This window comes from Falco punctatus (assembly GCF_963210335.1).
Source record: "Falco punctatus genome assembly, chromosome: 3".
Classification (NCBI taxonomy): domain Eukaryota; kingdom Metazoa; phylum Chordata; class Aves; order Falconiformes; family Falconidae; genus Falco; species Falco punctatus.
The window spans coordinates 56646629-56657160 of NC_137582.1; positions in this window are offsets into that span (position 1 = coordinate 56646629).

The window sequence follows — 10532 nt, forward strand, 5'->3', positions numbered from 1 at the left end:
GTTTTCTCTAATTTACCTGAGCCAGTGCCCCTGCATGCATTTGCTATGGAAAAGCCTCTAGAGCATGGCTCAGAACAAAAGAGCAAACTCATCTGGCACTGCAAAGGAATGGTGCTATTATTTTTCTGCTCAGGAAATGTAAGCAAATGTGTGCCAAATGCCCAATTCTTGTGATTGCTCTTACAGAACTAATGCAGTTACTGGTGTCCAGACCTCTGTCTGTGATTTAGTGTCCCATAGCTGGGCTCTGCACCTCTCTACAGTTCCCCTTATCCGTAAGCCTTCCAGGTTTTTGCATTTCTAAGCAAATACACTCCAGAGCAAAAAAATTTCAAGTAGCCCTATTTTGAAGGCAGCCCCTCAGTAAAACCCACTTGACATCAGATAAATTGAAGTGCTCTGATTCAAATCAGTTCTCAAGGCTCATGATTCTCCCATCCTTAGGCACGCTACGGGGCATCTACTCATGTACATTGTCCCAGTGTTGTTCACCTCACCGGTGAATAGCCTTGATGTTCTGCACCACCTGGAAGCAGGTAGGATCACTACACGTTTTCTATGTAAGACAACATCATCCTGAACAAGGTATAAGGAAACAGACAGACAAAAAGCTCCTTATTAGAGAAAAATACTCACCTATCTAGTTTCTCTCCCATTTAAGACCTTATTTTCAGTGTGTAACCTGATGCTGGATGCTGCATGGATTATTGTAATGGCTGCATGCACACGGGTTGAGGAGTACCTTGTTTCTGCCCTCCCTCTTCACCAATTTTTCCCCATTTTTACCTTTGCCTTCTATTCCTTTTGCTGTGAGTTCAGAAGCTCAGTTGTAACTTACGTTGTTGACATTACATGTTTGCCAAGTTTTGGTATGTCAGCGTTCATGCAGCTCCAGTTTCATTCACTTTCCCCTATGTGCTTTATCCCTTTTATCTTTGGCCTTATTAATGTGATTGCCCTGTGACAACAGTTGCTGGAAGACATACAGGAGAGCTGGAACAACCCGTGTTTCCCAGTGGCTGCTGTACACTGCCTTCGCAACGATACCATACCCCAGCAGAAGAGAGCAGGAGAGCCGTGCAGCCGTGCTGCTGTCCTGCCCTCTGCCCGTGCAGTTACACAGCTCAGCTCTGCTCCTGGCAGGGATGTGAGTGTCTTTCTGGGGAACTCAGCTAGCCCTGCTAAGGATACCCCAAAGCAGCCCACAAAGCAGACTTTTGCAGTTCATTAAATAGCGAACGGGCAGGTTTGTCTTCTATTTATTTCTCCTTTTATCCCGCTAGCGAAGGATCATCAATATGCAGACAGTATCTAACACTCCCAGATAAACTGCATCTGTACAGACTCATTCAGACACAGGCTATAAATACCCGCCGCCTGTGCACAGACTACCGCCATGCTCCCTGGGTGCCTTTTCCAGGGCAGACTTTCCAAAAGGCTTTTGGAAAGTTCCTTGTGCGGTGCCCAGACCACACTGGGACAAGACCTGAGAGCTGTGATAAGCAGCATGTGAATACTGCTACAGCGGCGGCACCAGCCTTCTCCATTTTATGCCTATATGGTTTCAGTGCCGTGATTTAAGTAGGTTCCCCATCAACAGGGACATAAATTACAGCCAGGACTCTGGCATGGGACGCTGGGAGCCATTCAGGGCATTTCCCTTTCCAGAGATTTGTTTCCTCCAGAGCTACTTGCTAAAGTAATGCCTTCCTCCTTCCCACTGCCCTCGACTTCATGTTAAAGACACTGTTAACCTGGTGCTGCCCTTCTCCTAATCCTGACACAGAAAAACAGGGGATGATGTGAAGGAAGAGTTAAATAATTAATTTAGAAGTATCTAATTTTCAAAATCTTGCTTAATCCGGCTTTCCAGTTTAGCATTCATTTTCCCCACCCTTTGTATATACCAATTTCAGCCCTTTATCTCTCCCACTTCTAAATATTTTACTGGTGGGTTTGTTTTTTTTTATACAGCTGAGAGGAATGCTGTTCTGATAAAACAAGGCTATAATCTCCTCAGGCTGCATTTTCTTAGTTCCCACTCTTCATCTGTAGCTTTTAAACAAAAAATCTTTACTAGATGAAAATAAAGACGGTGAATTTCAGTGGTACGTTTAATAATTCATAAATCAAATGAAGTTCAAACAGGTTCAAAGTTTAAAAGTTTAAAAGTTTTGCTGAAGCTTTAAAGTTTAAACTGTCAGAGACTTTGACAAAAAACTTTTCCTGTCTGGAATATTTAAGATTGTTAAACTATATTACATGCATGGCTATTGCTACATCTTTTCAACCAAAAAGTTGTCTTCTGAAAGAATATTGATTTTATGCTTTCTTTAACCAGCTATTACATATGCTGTATAAAGAAGCATATTATTAGGGTAAAGAAGATCACAACTACATAACCTGCATATTATACAAAGTTTTTTTCAGGCCAACTTACTTTGGCCCGCAAGAAATCATTTGATTTATTAATGCTGCTACATGCTAGAGGGGTAGAAAAGGTCTCCTTTTAATGGCTTGGCCATTATAAAAGAAGAATTCAGATGAGTGTATGCAACTACAAAGTCTGAAAAGCATTAAGTTTTATGCATGATGTCCTTCCAGACTTTGGAAAACACCAAGGACCTAATTCTGCTCTTGCTTATACCAGTATCAATATCAAAGTCAGAAATAATGCCACCGAAACCAGTGAATTTGGATGTGATTTTTATGCGACTTAATTTCAGCAGCATATTCAAGGATCTCTTTATTCATATCTTTATCATTCCCAAAGCTTTTAAAGTATTTTTGAAAATACATTAATTTCATTCATTGTGTTTCTGAATGCCATTATAGCTGTAAATTAGATTCTGTGAAATAAATATGTTATAAATAGCACAATAGGCAGATGCTCGTACCTAAAAAGAAGAACAAATTTCCCTTGGGGAAAAACTGGCATGGCATCAGAGGAACCTCACCAGCATCCAGTGGCTGTGGCCCAGGCGCAGCTCAGACGTAAGCACCACCAGTAAGCCTAGAATTAGACATTTTTCGTTCAGTGAAAATAACACACACTTTATCTGTCATTATTAGCCTCTAAAAATAATTTCGTTTTCATGAATGAGCTCACAAAGTAAGCTGTTTGTTATGGTAAAAGCAGAAACATTAATAGCTTTAAATGGCTTTAACTGATAATAGTCTGATAGATGGGGTAAATGGAAAGAGGCATTATACGACCCTCAGTTTCTCAGGGAAATCGGGATTGGAGAGAACGAAGTGAGGGAGAAAGGCAATCTACAGTTCCTGCTGCAGCATAAGGTGGCAGTAAGAAATGTATGTCTCAGACCACTTCCGAAACAGTTCTTTTTCACTCTCAAACGCAGATCAGTTGCAATGCTGAGAGTTCAGCAGAGAGCAGAGTCATGTTCTTCTATCAGTCAGGAATCCCTTACTCCTTCTAATAAGCGCAGATTTTTTCCAACGAGCAGCAGGGAATGTTATGCACGTCACAAGACTTTTCTCCAGCCTTTTGGACTGCCTCACCCTCGCTGAAGTTAACAGTGAATAAAGGACAGTTTCCCAGTGTCCTGCTCTAGTAGATTTTTTTTTCCCCCTAGAGCCCATTGGAATAGCGTGTGAATTGTGGTGTGAATAATCTGCAATATATGCTTACAATGTGTTGTTTTGCCTGCCAGGGGATCATTTGCAAAAAGTCAGTAAAGGAGAGATACAAAACTGGCCAAAAAAAGTTATTTAAAACCATGTATTTGTGGGATAATGTTCACTCAGTGCAGTTAAGAAACCTTAGGATACACCCAGCAAGGGACTAGGTACCCACGAATTAAGTACCTGTACTGGGCAGTAGTGGCAGAACCCAGAATGAAGCATTACGTGTTAAGACTGAACCCATCATGAGAGAAGAAGGCTAGGCATTTCCAGAGGATGGTCCAAAAATACCTCCATGCTGAGCTGGAAGTCATCTGTGAGCAGAAAGTACTGGCACAAGGTGGATTCAAACCCTAATTCACCACCTCCCCTCCATCCAGGGAGTTTAGATATCTGACTTAAGGTCAGTAATACAGTGCTGCTACCCCCCCAGGGACCTGTTGAAGCTGGGTGCCTGCAGATTTTCAGTTACGGCTCTCTAGGATTAGACAGCTGAATACGTGTTTTCCATTTCACAGTTTCAGGTTTAAAAGCTTGAGGCCCCTCTATGTTCATTTTGGAGCTGTCACTTAAGTGTAATAACATGACTTGGCAATGTCCTGCCCGTAATACAGTTTTATCTCATTTCCATGACAGTTTAGCATCACCAGCTTAGAACTGACTGATTTTGCTATACTAGATGCCAACAAATTGCTGAATGAGTCTTTTATAACTTGCCGCCTGGGAAGAGGCAGTGGTCATCTTATGACAAGAGCATAAATAATTCGCAATCTGTGATTTCTGTCAGCTAAGGCGGTCAACAAAAATAGGTTGTATGGAGCTTTTTATTTCAGGGACTGCTAACTGGTATGGCCACTGCCACAGCTGCTCCTTGCCAGTTGTGCTAAATTAAAAGCCTCCACAAGCCCTACGGTGAAGGGAAATCCAGCAGCCATACAACACAAACAATGCCACAAGAGACCTTCTGCCCAATTGCCAGGCCACAGCTCTTCAGGGACCGCTCTTGCATCCTTCTGGTGGCTCGCCTCTTGGGTACCCTCCCTGTTCCGCTCATCTGGGGAGAAAAAGGGCTCATTCCTACACAAAGGAGTGGGTACGGCCACAGCAGGAGCCCTACAAACATCTTTCCTTGGGGGAAGAGGGAACCCTTATATTCCTTCCCCAGATTATAGCTTATTTGATTCCTGTGTTTAGAAATCGTAGGTAACTTGTGTCCAAGGCTGAGCCAGGAGAGGGGCACTCAGTCCTGTGACAGGTCCAGTGCCAGAAAGCACAGAAAGTATGAAAATAGTTCTAATCACGGAGGAGTTCTGGCAACATCATTTGCAATTTCTAGGCCTCTTCCTTGTGTACTTGCTACCAGCCCAGACAGGGCTCTCAGACAGGTTGGGGTACAGATCCAGTAAGGTCTGGGTTAATAGTTTAGGGATGAATAAAAGGCTGAGCCCAAGAACTGTTGCACAAGTGATTTTCAGCATGTTGGATGAAAAGACTAATCTGGTCAAGCTTGGAAGAATACATAAGAAAAATAGCTTCTGATGTGCTGGTACCAGGCTGCAGAAAAGAGAAAGGAAACACCTGCCTGCTAGTCCTCAGAGGCACTTAGTTTCCTCCGGGAGGTGTTCTACAAAAACCCTGATCCTCCCTGCTTTTAGAGCTGGTAGCACCCATCTAACAGAGCATGATGCTGCAGCTCGCACAGGAGGACATGACCTGGCCATCCTTCTGGGCTACTGTTCCCTGCCTATCCGCAAGGTGACCTCCAGACCTGACCGCTTCCAGCAGATCCCTTGACTACATGCAGCAACAGCTTTGCAATGCTTCTCAGTCGCTGCCATCGCAGGAGTGCAGGAGCAGCATGAGACTGAGGAGCCAAAGTGGCCCTTGAGCAAGAGTTTTTGAGGAATTCTCCTCAGTGCTACTCTACCCACAGACGCTGCTGCTGGAGTGAGTCTGGGAATGTTACCCGCACGTGGGCACGAGCAGGAGGAGCTCAGCTTCACGCTCGCTGCAGGAAAACTTCACAATGCCCAACTTTTAGCTGACTCCTGGCATTTAAGAGAGTTTAGGGATGGGACCATTCAAAACTAACAAGGCTGTTTTGAATGTCCCGTGGCCAGCTCACATTAACTAACCAGTTTACGTGTTGTGGGCTTTGGAGCATTATTGTCTTTTTTGCACTGCATGTTGAGATAGAGCTGTGCCTTCTGACTGTTTCTAATGAAGTGAATGTCTGAGGTCCTGTTTTGCAAATGCTTAACCTATTTTAATATACCACAGTAACATTGTTGGAGCCTCTGGGTTTTGAAGACAAAAAGGTTTCCTGGGAAGAGTTTTGATTTTACTGGCCCTCTCAAAGGACATAAATTCAGCATTTTGTAGCAATTGTCACCACTATACTTAGGTGACAAAACCAAACAAAAGCAAACCCCCAAAATACCCAGGAAAATCCATCAAATATGAGACAAAGAAGTGACAGTGACAGTTTTCTGAATCTGGCCCTCAATCACAATAAATCGTGGAGTGCCTTATTATACCAGCTTATACCATTGTATTTTGGCAAGGAAATTGTAATGGCATCAGTTTAAGAGTCTTTTTTTCGTACTGTATGACTACTGCAGTGAAACCTTACACATACCCAAAGACCCCTATGTCATTACACATAGGATGAAGCTGAATTAAGGAGAAAAGTGCAAGAAAGGGAGTCATTCTTCTGGTACAGTAAATTTCTGTGCATGCTTTACTAGACTGAGTCATGAGAGTGAACAAGGAGAAGGTGCCGGTGAGCACAGCAGCGTCTGAGCTGTCCCGACAGCAGTTCCCTGGTCCGTCACCAAAGGGGTGAAGAGATGGTACATGGGGAACAGCAGATCTCTTATGAAACCACACTTTCCCAGCACAACTTCTCAGTTTTCAGAAGTTGGCTGCTAGATGCGTTCTCCCTGAATTTCTCTAACCCCTCCCCAGACCTGTAAACTCCATGCCTCCATTACATGCTAGGGGGAAGAAGTGCCACCATTTTGTTCTGCATTACTGCAGGAAAAAAGTATCTTTTGTTTGTTTGATGGTGGCCTTTACACCAGGTGTGTTAGACAAGGGGTTTGCACTGCCGGCTGTCCAGGGGTGTTGGTGCCTGCCGTGGTAGGGTGGGCAGGTCCCACCAACGCCAAGGCATCCTGCCCTTCTGCCTGGTCCCGGCCTCAGCTGCACACAGGCTCAGGAGGTGCTCATCCCGCTCCATGCTAAGCTGCTTCATGGAGCTAGACCCGCAGGGTACTCTTGATTTGATTTCCAGCCTAGTGGGGGAAGACAGGATGGCCAAAGCCTGTCTTAGGTCAGTTTAGGCTGCTGTGGAAATGTAACTTTCATTCTAGAAATGTGCTAGTTGTTCCCTATTCACTATTTTCACACCAATCATTTTCTGTAGACTTATATCATCTCTCTCATTTGCCTGTGTTCCCACAGGATGCAAATAGATTTCCAAACAAAATTCTTCTGAAGGGACATTGCTGGTTTAACCTCAGTACAGTGCTGCCAGTTTTAATGACCTTTGGTCCCACATGCTGAAAATAGCCTCCTGAAATCAACGGGATTCCCCGCAGAGTCGCGCTCTCTCCAGCGTTAATCAAGATCTTGCAAGTGCCACAAGCAATGCCAAGTGTCCGGCTGCGTGACCTCGCTGAAGCCAGTGATGCACAACCAGGGGTGAGCCCTGGGGCTCGATGTAGCCTTTTCTGTCATCATCAGTTCTGTGCTGTGAGGCCACATCGCTGCTGCTCCAGGGGAGATTTGAAGATGGGGTGCCATATGCCTGTAAAAAGCCTTTGGGCAACCGACTCTCCATTTCCAAGTGTAGGAGACAGAGACCAGATGGTTCTCAGTCTCATTTTGAGCCTGCAGCAACTTTCCTATCCTTCCCTCCATCTTTTAAATTATGAAAAGAGAAGATCTGCTGTGGATAGTAGGTGACTCCTTTTCAAAGTCACGGGGTGATCTCCCAGATCTCCCAATCTTTCTCTGCACTAATTTTGTGCCTCAGCGCTCAGGGCAGCTGGATAGAGAGAGGAACTTCATGAACTCTAGGTATCAGAGACCCTTCTGAAGCCTGTGTGTCCCCACAATCTGTCCGATGTTTTTTTCAAGAGTTTTGCCAGATCTTCTGGGCCAGACCCTGTGGTTTTGGAAGAGGAAACATTATTTGTCTCATAATACAGACATCAAATACAAACAAGAGAGCTGCAGTTCCTGGCATGAAAGCTTTTTGTAGCAATTTAGTATCCACATCTTTATAATTAATGAGGGCTATAACCACTATTTTTAGTACAGTTAAAATGAACTGTAAGTTATCAGAGAAAGACATGTTGTGTAATATGTGACTAATGTATCATTTACCAAGAATTTGTATTAGATTGCTGAAAATTGCAAGGAAATTATTTCCAGAGTATTCCAACTGCGCTGGATGCTCTTTGAGCATATGGTAGAAAGCAATCTATCGTTTAGCTTGCCTGACCAGCTAATTATGCCAAAACCTACAGAAAACTGAATCACTATAATGTAAATCCAGTCTACATATTGCAAGAAAGATGTGGTCAAATATCTTTCAGGTGCAACAAGACTGAAATCATTGAAATGAACTGGGGCAAGAGTCGGAAATTAGAAATGGAAGAAGGTTGCCAAAGGCAGAACTGATAAAATACGAAGTTTCCTTGGACGGGGGATTAGCCTAGCTGTTAAAGCCTTTCTTGATTATGGAGGGGCTGGCATGAGCCATGCTCCCCCCAGCAGCCTCCAGCCTTTCTTTGGGCATCCCTGAGCCTGCAAGGCAAGGGTAGAAGGGAAGGGAGCTGCCGGGAGGGGCTGCGAAGGGGGAGTCTGAAACCCAGCTAGGTGCTGGGAGAAAGCCGCTGTCTTGGCGTACATCTGATTTGTTCGGTGTAGGGTTTCGTCTGGCTGCTGCTGCCGAGGTAGCCAAGTGTCTTGCAGGATTTGGCTTTTATCTGCCTTTGCTCAACTGCACTGTCACACATTACTCAGCATCAAGTGCCCACTTTGGGAAATGGAGACCCAGAATCCAGCTCTCTGGGTGTCTGACCTATCATTTCAGCACCAGCTTCTCAGATACATGCCAAAAGAACCCCAACAAAAAAAACCAACCCCCTCCCCAAGTAACATCTTTCTATTAAAAGAAGTAGCATAACACTTTTTTGCTCTTCTCTTGAGATGGGGCACATTCTTCCCTACACAATGATGTTGTTTTCTTGTCTGGCAGTGTTGTACACACTGCACAGCTATTTGCTATGCAATTCAATTCATAAAAGTCAGCAACCTGTTGGAGTGATTAGCCATGTTTGCTTAAGAGACGCCCAGTACTGGAATTGCTGGGAGAGTGCATTACAGGTCAGAGTTACAATATTGACCAGGATCTGGGGGGGAAGCTTGTACAATCACATTAGCTATTCTTATTTATGACTCCTAACCTGGTTAACCTAAACACAGCTACTCTTGAGAGGTACAGCTGGGAAGTAGTACCGTATAAACTGTATACTGTATAAAGTTTATATGCAGCCAAGTTGAAGATGGAAAGATGGAGGGAGTGGATCCTTGAGATGCAGATTACTTCAGCTGCTAGGCAAAAGCACTGGCGCTGGCTGGAGCATCAAGTGTTCCAGACCAGACATTGTCATGTTCTTGAGGGAGCTCTCCAGCAAGGAGTATAAGGTCACCAGTTCTGGCTTGGTGCCTCGCTGCCTGGAGGATTTCCATCTATGCCTGGAGAACATCATCTGCATCTTCTTGGGCACTTCCCAGCCAGGTGGCACAATGTGAGGCCAGAGCACATTTGGCACAGGTGTAAGATGCAAAACATGCAGGGAATCTATGTGACTCCTTGCCTTCACCAGAAATTAAGGCAAAGGTAGAAAGAGCAGGTATTCATTACGGGAGAAAAATGTCCCTGTGATGGAGCACAGCCCTCAGAACACAAACTGGACAATGGAAACGGCAGTGGGATTTTTCAAAGCATGAAAGTAGCTTAGCAACACATATTTATTTCCTGTTTTAGAGAAGGTGCTATGAAGGCATGAATTCCTAGGAGATGAATCATATGTAAAAGACACACATTGTTTAGCTTTGAAATTTCAGGCAGAATATCAGTGAGATAGTTCAGTATATGATCTCCTCCATTCATAAAGACCTGACATGTTGATCACCTAGCACATGTGAATCCAAACACAGTATGAACCTGGGATGTCCTTGCAAAAGAGCATTTAATGTCTTTCCCCTCACCTTTCTGTTAGTGGCGCAATAAGTAGCAGGCATCTTAGAAAAGCAAAACCTGTCCAGGCGATTATATTGGTACATGAGAAAACTGAAGTTAGAAATTTCCTGTGTTCCTAGTTTAAGTAATCATGTAATAGCTTACTTCCAGGAGTCCAAAATCTAAAGAAGATGCTTGTTACAGTGTTGTTTCTGCGTTGGAAAGTGTAAAGCTAGATGATGCAGGAATTATGTTTCAGTTAAATCAAAAGAAAATCAAACTTTGCTAAGACAATTATCAGGTTTTTCTGTACATGAAAAGCTTCCTGCTTTCATGGTGACCTTCAATTTTCAAAACCAGCAACGCTGTTTCTGAAAAAAATCAAGTCCGAGTGGGCATAGTTTTACAGTTTGCATTGATGACATTTATGGTTCAGCTATAAACATGAGATCTTTAATGGTCTTGAGCAAGCTAAACTCTATAGCTCTGTCATAAACGTACAAATATTGTTCTACCTGCATTGAAAGATATTTATTAACGCTTATCAATTTATATGAGGTCACTGACCTTTCAAACAGATCTCTTGTTGAAAATTTTATTGCCCTGTTACAATGCTTGACTAAAAATAATT